This window comes from Stenella coeruleoalba, assembly GCF_951394435.1.
Source record: "Stenella coeruleoalba genome assembly, chromosome: 8".
NCBI classification, from domain to species: domain Eukaryota; kingdom Metazoa; phylum Chordata; class Mammalia; order Artiodactyla; family Delphinidae; genus Stenella; species Stenella coeruleoalba.
The window spans coordinates 38,892,594-38,905,470 of NC_137154.1; the positions used below are offsets into that span (position 1 = coordinate 38,892,594).

The 12,877-nt window shown below is 34.2% G+C and overlaps 1 long non-coding RNA gene across 1 annotated transcript in view; it reads left to right on the forward strand.

Moving 5' to 3' along the window:
* LOC307189935 overlaps positions 1 to 12,877 on the forward strand; it is an 85,511-nt gene that overhangs the window by 7,387 nt on the left and 65,247 nt on the right. Inside the window, exons 2-4 of the long non-coding RNA XR_013829324.1 lie at positions 4,952 to 5,042; positions 7,893 to 8,376; positions 11,993 to 12,056. This is a non-coding gene — a long non-coding RNA (uncharacterized lncRNA). The remainder of the gene's footprint in view (positions 1 to 4,951; positions 5,043 to 7,892; positions 8,377 to 11,992; positions 12,057 to 12,877) is intronic.

Sequence of the window (12,877 nt, forward strand, 5' to 3'; positions counted from 1 at the left end):
CCTGATCAAAGCCTTGAGTTTCAGTCTTCCACTCTGTCTGTTCAGGTTCAAATCATCTGTTTAATAGATTTATTATATCCTTCTCCCATCCTTGAATAGTTCCCCAGTTAAATCCATTTTACACATCATGGCGGGATCCATCATCTGAAAATGGAATGTAGACACTCTCCTGCTCAAAAACTTCTGGAGCTTTCCATTTTATACAGATTTAAGTTGATATAATTAAGCCTATAATTAAGGGTCTATATTCTGACCTCAACATCCATTGCAATATTATTTTCTACTACTACCTTTTATTTATCTTGGTTAGTCTGTCATCATTATTTACAACAAAAATATATGTGCTATCACAGAGGTATGAACAAAGATATATGTCTTGCTGGCTATTCTAGGCTGTAAGATTCTTTTGGATAGGATCTAAGATTAGCATCATGTCTTGTGTATAAACCATGATTCAATAAAATTTTATTGTATTAATATATGAATGAATGTGGTGAGAGAGGAGTAGGTTTATGTGGTAAGAAGTTTTTAATTTTAGACATGTTAAATTTAAAGTATTAGTGGAATACCAAGTGAAGTTGTCTAGTAGACGGTTAGAAATATGGGCTTCAAAGTTAGGAGAGAGCCATAAATGTGGAAATCACCCATCTAGATATGATGGGCAAACTAGTAGAGTGATTGCATTCACCCAGTGAACATGTAGAAGACAGTTACTTGGAAAAGAAAAAAAAAAAAAGTAGAATGAGGAAGAAGAGCCTGAGATTAAAAGATAGATAGTTTTTTCTCCAAAATCACTTTGCTGTTCTTGCCAATTATAAAAGTAGTATGTGAATATGAGGCTCAATAAAGTATGGTAATCCGTACAGTGAACTACCATGTAGCCATTAAAAAGAAAGAGGAAGCTCTGCAGGTACTGATATGGGACAATCTCTAAGATACATTGTTGAATGAAAAAAGGAAGATACAAAACAGTGTATACGTTATACTGCATTTGTATTAAAAAGACAGAAAAGAATTAATATATATGCATCAAATATGTCAACAAAGATACCCAAGAAGTAACTGCTAATATTTGTAGACTCCATGCTTGTGGTGGTGGCTGGGGGCTGAGTGCACTGGTAGCAGCAAGACTTTTCACCATCCTTTTTGTATCTTTTGAATTTTAAATTACCTGAATCTATTAGCATATTAAAAATTAACCATAAGTGAATACATAAGTAAATAAAATTAGATTTTAAAAAAGTCAGAGTCACAAAGGTAAGCAGACTTACATGAAGATAAAACAACCCTTTGTAGAAAATGTGGAAAATGAAGAGGAAATAAAAATCACTCATAGTGCCATAGTTGTGAGGTAACTAGTTAACATCTAAATGTAAATCCTTCTAGTTTCTTTTTTCTATTAATTTGGAGGATATACATTTTGTTTTCAATATTATTAATGGTTATACTTTAGTTTTTACTCTAATCAAGATTAAAACAATATCTCAGTGTCTCCTGACTCCCCTGTCAAATGTGTGAAGAATTTAACACTTTTCCTTTTGCCCTTTTCTTCCCTCCCCACTTTCAGGATAATATAATTTAGGATTTAGGTACAGATTTTTGTTATTGCATCAGTTTTTATTTTACAAATATTTTCCATCAATAATAGTTTGGCATAGTTTTAGGCTTTTAAATAACAGGTTTATTGAGATATAATTCACATACCACATAATTCACCTATTTAAAGTACACAATTAAATATTTTTGTAATATAGTCACAGAGTTGTGCAATTATCACCAAAATCAATTTTATCATCTTCTAAAGAAACCATGTATCCATCAGCAATTTTTCCTTCCACTTCCCCAAGCCCTAGGCAGCCACTAATCTACTTTCTGAATCTATAGTTTTGCCTATTCTAGCCATTTCATATAAATGGAATCATACAATATGTGGTCTCTTGGGATTAAGTTTGACTTAGCATAACGTTTTCAGGGTTCATTCATATTGTGGCATGTATCAGTACTTTATTCCTTTTTATAGCTGAATAGGATTCCATTGTGTCATATACCACATTTTGTTTATTCATTCATCACTTCATGTGCATTTGGGTTGTTTCCACTATTTGGCTATTATGAATAATGCTGTTATGAACATTTATGTACAAGTTTTTGTGTGAAAATGTTTTCAGTTCTCATAGGTGTATGTCTAGGAGTGGAATTGCTGTCATGAGGTTACTCAGTGGTTATCTTTTTGAAGAACTGTCAGATTGTTTTCCAAAGTGACTGCGCCATTTTACATTCTCACCAGCAATGTTTGAAGGGTCCAGTTTCTCCACAGCCTGGGCAATACTTGTTATTATCTGGTTTTTTTAATTATAGCTATCCTAGTAGATGTGAAGTTACCTTCAGTTTTGAAACCAAATCTTTGAGATGTTTTGTGGTAAAAAATGAGGTGTGCAAAACACCAAGTATACCAATGGCTATGTATACTAATGACATGTATTAAAGTTCAGAGAGAAAGAGATAAAATCTTATTAATTTACACCAATGGCTCTCAAACTTCAGTGCGCATTGGAATCGCCTGGAAGATTTTTTGTGAAAGCTTATATTGTTGGGCCCTACCTGAGTTTCTTAATCAGTTAGGACTGTGATGTGTCAGAAGATTTTGTAACAAGTTTCTGGATGCTGCTGCTGGTCTGAGGACCACGTTTCGAACCAGTGATTTGACAAACATGTTGGTAATGCTTCCTTTGTGCCCAGTTTCTTCCTTAAGTGTTTTATATATGTTAATATCTCATTTTACAGGTGAGGAAATTGAGGCATATACAGATTAAGTAACTTGCCAAGGAAATGGAGGCATATAAAGGTTAATAATGTGCTCAAGATCACGTATCTAAAAACAGTAGAGCTGATGGCTTGCTCTGGCTGTAATGTTTATGTTCTTAATCACTATGTTATGCTGCTACATGTAGAGTTAGTTCACACATGGTATACAGGATATTTATTGAATGAAAACTTGCAAATAATCAATTTCCTACAAATTTGTGATGCTCAATTCCAAGAAATAATTGTTCTCTTTCAAGACAGTAATCTAAAAAATCAAGGATTCCTTCAATGTGCTTGTGTCTAGTAGTTAATCACTTCATTCATTACCGTGTCCAGTAATTATTAAAATATTTTTGTGTTTATTTTTTATGATATTTTATGTTTAATGTAAGGTAGGACTACTGTGAATTATAATTTTTATAACAGCAAGTATTGTTGAATATCTAAGTAGTTATATGACCTTGGAGTGTCACTTGGGTTTCAGTTTCTTAGTCAAACTATGCTTCTGTGATTTGGATTTAGTTGTTCCATTGTAATACTCAGATGATGAAAATCATTCTTTAGTTGAGAAGGGGAATTTAGTTCAGCAGATGGAATTTTCTCAGTTTTAAGATTTTCTCCCTTAAAATTTTCTCAACTTTAGAAAAGTTACTGATGGAAAAACAGAGTTGATCATGCTTTATTTGACAGCATGTTTCTCTATGGACATTTGTGTTTGGGACTATGATTTTATATTGAATTACTCATCATTTCTTTATACAGTTTTTCCTATTTTGTATATCAGTATTTCATGATGTTTTATAATTTATTAATGTTTTATCATTTAGACTGGGGTGAAGTTTCTAAAGCTTGTACTACCTCAAATATTTTGTGATATACCTTGACCATATACAAATTAAATTCAGCACACTTTACTAAACATTTCTAGGGGATGCATAAGAAAGAGAATTAAATAAATTAAAATTTTAATTGTGATAGTTTTAATTCAGTTTACTAATTAGTAAAATGTATCAGAAAAATTTGTCAAAGACTTGGAAATGGGCAAAACAAAATCACTGGGTTTCTTTTCAAGGGAATGCTGAATGTTTAGGGGCCCTAGAGGGTTTATCTGATTCTATATGAGTGTGTACTTTTTGTCATGTTTGATTGACTAGGCTGTTTTACAGCTCTGCAGGGATAAAAGTTAAATTGTAGAAAACTGAAAACAATGCAAATGTTTTCTGCCCATAGCAATGTAATTGATTCCTATTCTTGGTAATGCAAAAGAATTTTTTTCCAGTAGAGAATATAAATCTCTGTAAGTCAGATTCTATTATGAATTGATTTTCACTTCTTACTGGTTTCCTCGTTAATATGTTAAATAAAATCCCTGGCACTTAACATTTTAACTCATGATTGCTGTCCTTGTTGTTTGTATTTATATGAGAGTCATGAGTTTACCATTTTGGAAATTATACTTTAGAATTTTTAACTAATAAAATACACATGCAAATAGCTAAATGTAAGCATATATGTATATGAATTTTTAAGAAGTACTCATATGATGTGCTGGAAGTATTAAAACAGCTCTTATTTTTTAAACTATGAGCAGCATTTTCCCTTATTACAAACAATGCATGTACACTTAAGATAAATTAAAATATATTCATAAGCAAGAAGAAAATTAAAAACATTTATGATCTCACCACCCAGAAATAATAACTGTTATGACCTTGGAATTCAGTGTTTCAGATTTATATTTTGTGTTTATTTAATTTTTTTCTAAAATAGGATAAGATTGTATCATTTATTGATTTAAATGATTTAAGCCTTTTTTTTTTAAACTTAGGATATAAATGAGCACCTTTTTGACACTTAGTTTTTGAAGATTGTATTTCAGCATTTCTAAGGAGAGGGAGCTAACAAAGCTTCTTGTCAGCAATTTTAGTTGTAATAACTTTGCAGGTGACATGTCATTATGTTAAAAATGAAAGGATGTTAAGTAGGCACATGAAAGCACCAAATACAGAAGAAATTAAAGCAAAAATATTTTAATACTCTGTATTCGAGAGATGGTCACTCTGTATGGGATCTCAGAAGTCTGCCTATACACATTACCATGATGAATGAAATCTTTTTTTTTTAAATTGTTTTTGTTTTATTTTAGAAAAGAAGCTGGCATGGAGGTTATTGGGGGATTTTAAGGGTGGGGAAGAACCCAAGACTACAAAGGAAATGAAGCCTGGAAAATCAGTATGGTAAAGCAGTCCTATCCTAGCTGTTAACATTTAAAAAGCCCTTTCAAGGACTATAGAAATAAAGGCTACAAATGTCTGGAGCTTGAAATGGCTTTTATACTTTTGAACCTGTTATGAAAGCTTTTCTTAGAACTCTCCTTCCTTCCCCTCCCCCAAAACAAAATAGTTAAAAAAAAAAGAGAGAGATTAAACAGGAAAAGACCAGACATAAAGGATGTTACCATAGCTTATTTTAAATTTCTGAGCCAGAAGAATGGCTTCTTCTTAAGATAGAAAGAAAGAGAAAGAAAGAGAAAGAAAGAAAGAAAGAAAGAAAAGAAAGAACAAAGAGGAAGAATTGCTTCAAAGTCTGAAGGAAACAAAGAGAATAAGTGGTTATAGCCTTGAATCTTGTGAATTGCTCGTAGCTCAAATGTAGCTGCATTTCCAGCAGGAATCAGCACTTTGATTTTGTTGCTACTAAACTGGTTTATGCACAAGTTACAAAAGTGAAAGAGAAAGAGGCAATGTGCATTGAGACGACTCTGTTTTTAATACAGTATTTGGTTGAACACAAATGTTCTGTATGTTTTCATAAAGAGTAAGTTTAAAAAAATGTTCAAAGGACATGGATTGCTAATTCTTATAAAGTTCCTCACCAGAAGGCTGAGTATGATGTTCCTTCCTTGTTTTATGATTTATTCATTATTTTATTACAACAGAAATGGGAGAATGAATGACCGGCTTGTAGTTTTTGTCCTTTTAGCATTATAAACCATCAAGATTATAGAGGGACTCCAAGCCTCTCTAATGGAGTTTAACTCTACTTAAAAACTTTTAAAGTCTTTCCATGTAATATGGAAGTTCTAAATTTTAGTCCTATCACTGCTATCAATTTAATCACGGCCATGTCACCTAAACTCTCTTAGAGCCAAACTAGTTTATTTTTTTTCCATCTGCAAAACTCTGTAATTCTGTGAATTTAAAAACTGTGGAAGTATTGTTAAGGATAAAATCCTCTTTAAAAAGCAAATCTCAATTAAAAAAAAAGATTCCTAAATTTCAGATGATGTCTTAATTTAACTAGTAATATAAAATGAAATTTTAGTGTGACCACAGAATTTTATTTTTTGAATTTCTTTAATAGAAATACTATAGATATACAGAAAAGTGTACAAATTCTAAGTATATAATTCAGTTGTCACAAAGTAAACATATCTATGTGATCACTGCCCAGGTCAAGAAATAAAACACTTTGGGACTTCCCTGGTGGTGCAGTGGTTAAGAATCTGCCTGCCAATGCAGGGGACATAGGTTCAATCCCTGGCCCAGGAAGATCCGATATGCCACAGAGCAGCTAAGCCTGTGTGCCACAACTATGGAGCCTGTGCTCTAAATCCCGTGAGCCTCAACTACTGAGCCCGTGTGCTACAACTACTGAGCCCATGTGCCACAACTACTGAAGCCTGCATGCCTAGAGCCCGTGCTCCGCAAGAGAAGCCACCACAGTGAGAAGCCCACGCACAGCAATGAAGAGTAGCCCCTGCTCACCACAACTAGAGAAAGCCCACACGCAGCAACAAAGACCCAACACAGCAAAAATAAATAAATAAATAAAATGGTTAACTTAAAAAGGAAAAAGTAAATAAAACATTTTAAGTGCCCCTTAAGTCTTCCCTCCCAGTTACTACCTTTTCTTCCTTCCCAAAGATAGCTGTCTTGACTTTTAAGAACATAAATTAATTTTCCCTGTTTTTGAGTTTTATTTAAATAGAACCATACAGTATGTATAATTTTATATCTAGCTTCTTTTATACAATGTTGTATTTGAAAGTACGTGGTAAAATTTAAGGTGTTACCATGATCATGATCATGATCATGATCACCATAAGGAGAATTTAGTTTTTTGTAAGAGGAGGAGAGATAAACAGTTTAGGTTACAGTAGAACTCTGTTTATTACAGTTGGGCCAGTGTTGTACTATAGAAATAAAAAGTAGTCACAAATATGAGTCATGTATGTAATTTAAAATTTTTAGTAGTCACACTAAAAAAAGTAAGAAGAAACAACGTTAATAATGTATTTTATGAAAATCAATATATCCAAAATATTACTCTTTCAACATGCAATCAATATAAAAAGTATTGAGATAGTTAACATTATTTATTTATACTAAGTCTTCAAAACTCCAGTGTGTACTTTATTTTTTTAATTAATTAATTAATTAATTTTTGGCTGCGTTGGGCCTTTGTTGATGAGTGCCAGCTTTCTATAGTTGTGGTGAACAGGGGCTACTCTTCGTTGTGGTGCGCGGGCTTCTCATTGCAGTGGCTTCTGTTGTTGCGGAGCACAGGCTCTAGGCGCATGGGCTTCAATAGTTGTGGCATGTGGGCTCAGCAGTTGTGGCTCGCAGGCTCTAGAGCACAGGCTCAGTAGCTGTGGCACATGGGCTTAGTTGCTCTGCGGCATGTGGGATCTTCCCTGACCAGGGCTTGAACCCGTGTCCCCTGCCTTGGCAGGTAGATTCTTAAGCAGTGCACCGCCAGGGAAGTCCTCAGTGTGTACTTTATACTACAGCACATCTCAGTTAGGGGTAGTCACATTTCCAGTAGCCCAATAAGCCACAGATTGCTATTGGCTACTATATTGGACAGCACAGGTTAGGGGCTTTCCATGATAGAATGGGAGAGTGCTCAGTGCTGTACAAACTTGATATTATTAACTCATGCTTTTAGCTATATTCCACTATAATGTATACTAATAGTGGGTTGTTAGTTTATGTTTGAGATATAGGATTTTGAGTTTCTAAAGTGAATAAGAAAGAGCTCTGAACTCTACCACTGAAATTTATTTTTTGAAACTTTTTCAACAGGACTGTTTTGCCAGAGTTTAAATGACAACTTTTAAATCAGAACCATGAACCTATAGGAGTCCAGTATATTCTGAAGTAATTTGCATACTAATGAGCAGCAGCAAGAGAGACATTTGGTGGACTAAAAAGACCTAATGAAAATTAAGAGACACAGGCACTTCCCTGGTGGCACAGTGGTTAAGAATCCACCTGCCAATGCAGGGGACATGGGTTGGAGCCCTGGTCCGGGAAGATCCCACATGCTGTGGAGCAACTAAGCCCATGCGCCACAACTACTGAGCCTGTGCACTGCAACTACTGAAGCCCACGTGCGTAGAGCCAGTGCTCCGCAACAAGAGAAGCCACTGCAATGAGAAACCCGCGCACTGCAACGAAGAGTAGCCCCCACTCGCAGCAACTAGAGAAAGCCCAAGTGCAGCAACAAAGACCCAACGCAGCCAAAAAAAAAAAAGAAAACTAAGAGACACAACATTCAGAGCAATTGGTAGGTAAATAACAAAGGTTATATAATAACTGTGAAATTTTAATGAGGGAAAAACAATAGACATGACTGACTATATGAAAATGACTTTGCTGTAAACTGAATGTTTATGTCCCCCCAAATTCATATGCTGAAACCTAATCCCCAATGTAATGGTATTTGGAGGTAGGGCCTTTGGGAGATGATTAGGTTATGAGGGCAGAGCTCCCTTGACCCTTCCACCATGTGAGGACACAGCAAAAATACAGCCATCTATGAACTAGGAAGTGGGTTCTCACCAGACACCAATCTGCCGGGGCCTTGATCTTGGACTTCCCAACCTCCAGAACTGGTAGAAATAAATGTTTGTTTCTTAAGTCACCGAGTCTATGGCATTTTTGTTATAGCAGTCCAAATGGACTAAGACAAACTTTGAAAGTTTAGCATAGTAACTTTAGGGAAGTTGGAACTCAAACAAAATTTCCATAGAAGCAGATTTTTTGTTTTTGAGAACAGTGCTATAAATAATGTTCACTAGGATAGCCTACATAAATCTATCTGAACTGTAATATAGCTGAAATATTTATCATTTGCAGTAATAAATACTATTATATGCTAAAAGTAAAAGATTTGTATTTTATAGTTTTTAATACTTTTGAAAAATTATGTAGAATTCTTTAGAAGATGAGGAAGGAGGTAGATGATGACAAAGCTGTTTTTAAGGACTAAATGGTTAATGATAGAGCTTAATTTTTCTAGATTTTTATCATGGAAATTTAAATATGTATACACAAGTAGACAGAATAATGAGTATTGATACTCTGTGTTTAGTAGGGAAGTAAAAGTTGTTGGTGAGAAAAGTTGGATCAAAGTTTTCTCCATCAGTCACCAGGTGACAATTGCAGCTTGAGATGGTTTAGTAGCTATTTGATTTGGGTTCTGGAGGAGTGGAAGGAGCTGGAGGTAGTATGTAGTTGTGACAGTGTCGACTGCATTGATTCATGAACTGAGTAGGTAGACCTATGGCTAAATGCTTTACAAACCAGAAATTAGATGCCAGAAGTAGGCAGTGTAGGATTCCTGGGTTTGATTGTTTCTTCTTTTACCTGTGGTTATTACTAACTGTGGATATTTTGCTTAGTTTCTTGTTTAGTTTCAAAATTACATGAATTTTATGTTTTGCATGAATTTTAGAGAGTTACTGGCTATTGGGAAAACTTACAGTAAATTTTTAGGGACAAAGTATGATTCCCTAAGAAAGTTTATTCTAGATGTATTATCCATATGAAATAAAACTTTTTGTTTATATTGTGAAGTAAATGATATATGTAATGTAAAATAGAGAACCATTTGTCTATATTTTCAAAACTTTCTTTAAAAACAAAAACAATTATGTAAAAGATTTTGACAATCAATGCTTTGTGTACCACTATTTCATATACGTATGTGTATGTACAAATATATAGATGTATATCTGTTCCTTTCTTGTATTATCTGATTTTGTAAATGGTTGCAAAAGTTTTTAGTGATATTTTTGGCCACTTTGTGGAAAACTTCTTAGTCATATTTTTGGATGGGGCTATCAGCATAAAGCAATGTGGTCTAGAAGAAAAAGCCTGAATCAGAAGTAAGAAAGCCTGGAGTTATTGTGGTTCTGTCACTTATTATGGTGTGATCTTGGGTAAATAAATTATCTTTCTGGATCTCAGTTGTTACTTGTGTAAAAAGAGAAGTTTGGACTAGATAATTTCTAAGATCCATTAAGGTGGCAGCATGATATAGTGAAAAGAATATTGGTTTTAGAATCAGGCATATTTGGTTTTCATTCATTCAGCAAGTATTTATTGAGAGCTATATTGTGCCAGGCACTGGAAATACTAATAAACAATATAAATCAATCAACTAATTAGTCTCTACCTTTATAGAGCTTATGTTCTGTTCTGGTAGACAACAAAAAGACAAGTACATAAAACAATTACAAAATTTAATAAGTACCATAAGGAAACAAACAAGGGATTCTTGACAGTGTGGTTTGGGACTGTTTCTTTGAGGTTGTGACTAAGGAGGAAAAGGAGCTAGAATTAATAGGGAAGTGTTTTAGGTAGAGGGAACAGCATCTGAAAAGGCCTTGAGGCTGGGAAGAACCTAGTGTGTTCTGGGTGCTGAAAGAAGAGCATTGTGAATTAGAGTGTAGTGAAAAGATAGGAGAATGGCATAAGATGAGGTTGGAAGGATAGGCAGGGTTTTGTAGATCATGCTATGGAGTTTGGATTTTATCCTAAGTGCCATGGTAAGCCTTTGCAGGGATTTTAGCAGAAGAGTGATTGATTTGATATTTTAAGAAACTAACTCTTATTACAATATAAAGAATGGATTAAAGGAGGTTTGAGTAGAAGTGAAGCTTTTGCACAGTCCAGTTGAGAAATAATGAGGACCTGAGTTAAGGTGGTATGGTGGAGATAGAGAGATGTAGAAAAATTTAAGATATATTTTAGAATTAGAAGCAGCAGAACTTTCTGATGAATTGGACATTGGGGATGATGGAAAGGAAGGAATAAAAGATGATTCTTAAGTTTCTGACTTGAACACAATTGGTAGACAGAATTTCTCTTTACTCAGATGGGGGAAGATGAACTGATTTGGGTGAGTAGGTATCATGATTTCTTTTTCGATTTCTTGGTTGGACACAATAAGTTTTCAGTGTCTTTGACATGTTTAGGTGATGATGTCAAGAAACAGAGTAGGTAATTAAATATTCAAATATGAAATTCATATAAGTCAGGGCTAGAGATACATATGTGGAAGTCATCAGCATAAGGATAGTATTTAAATCCATGGGAATGGGTGTACTATTCCAAGAAAAGAGACAAGTCTCAGGGGACTTTGGCCTGGGTCTGAGGAACTCTAGAACTTACAAGTCAGGTAGAAGAGGTAGATTCAACAGTGGAGACTAAGAGGTAGTGGCTAGCGAGGATGAAATAAACCAGGAGAGTATGGTATTCATAGGTGAAGAGGTCAGTGTTTCAAGAAGGAAGGAGGTGTTGATTGTGTTGAATGCTGATGAGAAATGCAAGTAAGATGAGCACAGAGAAATGACCACTGGATTTGGCAACATTTGATTTGAATTCTGGCCCTGCTACTTTCTATCTGTGTGAACTTGAACACTTCATTTCATATTACAGAGTCTCAATTTTCTTCGGAAAGGGGAATAACAATACTTCTCTCACACAGCTCTTGTAAAGTACATGATGAACTAACATGTCTTTACCTGGAGTTATGCCTGATAAATCTGGGATGCTCAGTTGATACTAATTTCTTTCTTCTCTAGGTGTGTGATGCCTTTTGAAAATTTAAATACAGTATACCTATCCCTTGCTTAAAGATGTTAATTTGTTTCTGAAAATTCTGCTGTTTAGTGAAAACCCATAAAATAAAAAATATTTCCATTAATTTTAATGGTAAAAATTATGATACGTATTATCCCAACCCAAGATACCCAGGCTCTTTACAGATAGAAAAATATATTATTTGAGGAACAATGAAAGCAAGTTTGTATAAATGATAGATAACATTTGAAAGCAAATAAATGTAGATTATACATAAACTATAAAATAATAAAATTTTATTGTATTTGTTGAAGGAGGAGAAGAAGAATGGATAATGGATGGTGGCTGGTGGAAGAGGAGGTATTCATTCTTTGGAAGGTATGTTCTTTCTGTACCATTTCCCCATCAACTTTTTAGCCTTTTAGGGGCTCATAATTATCTTGTCTTCACATGAATTTAATATGAACATATGGCACACTTTTAGAGTTTTACAAGATGCTACATCTTCATTGTTCATTAGCAAGGCAGAACATTTTGGGTCATGGTACAAAATGCAGAATTTTCCAGATGATATTGTCTGACTAGAAATTGTTAAGTTCGGTAAATTAGTGAGTGTTTTTGCCTGAAAGTGTAATATCAAAATATCACGTTTTATGGTATATTTATTTAGTGTGTTTTTGGGTGAAAAAGTTATTCTGGGAAAAAAATGATGTCATTTGAAAAGTAACACTTTTTTAGAGCCATTTTAAACTAATAAGCTACTATCTGATTTAAGTCCTTATTTACTGATCATCTACCCCAGGCATGGCTATGTTAGACTCTGTGAGGATAACTAAAAAGTTTATAATTTAATGAGTGGCTTTTAGCAGGCAGAATTTTTAGGTAATTCTTAATTTTAAAGGAAAAATTGTGAAAAAGAAAAGCCACTTTTTAGTGTCATCTCTCTCGAATAATGTGAAATGCTCTCTCAATTGAACAAAATTTGAAAGCCTAGTTTATATTAACTGGAAATGAGAGAATCTCATTACAAAAAAAAGTTTTTTAAAATTTTCTTTTAGTTAACATCTAAACCCCTAAACTGGGAAACAATCTTGTGGGGAATCATAAAGCCACTTTGGGTAGGAGTATGCATGTACCAGAGAACCACTGTCCAGGAAGGTTGAATTTCCACTGCACGCTGAACTTATACATCTAAGGCA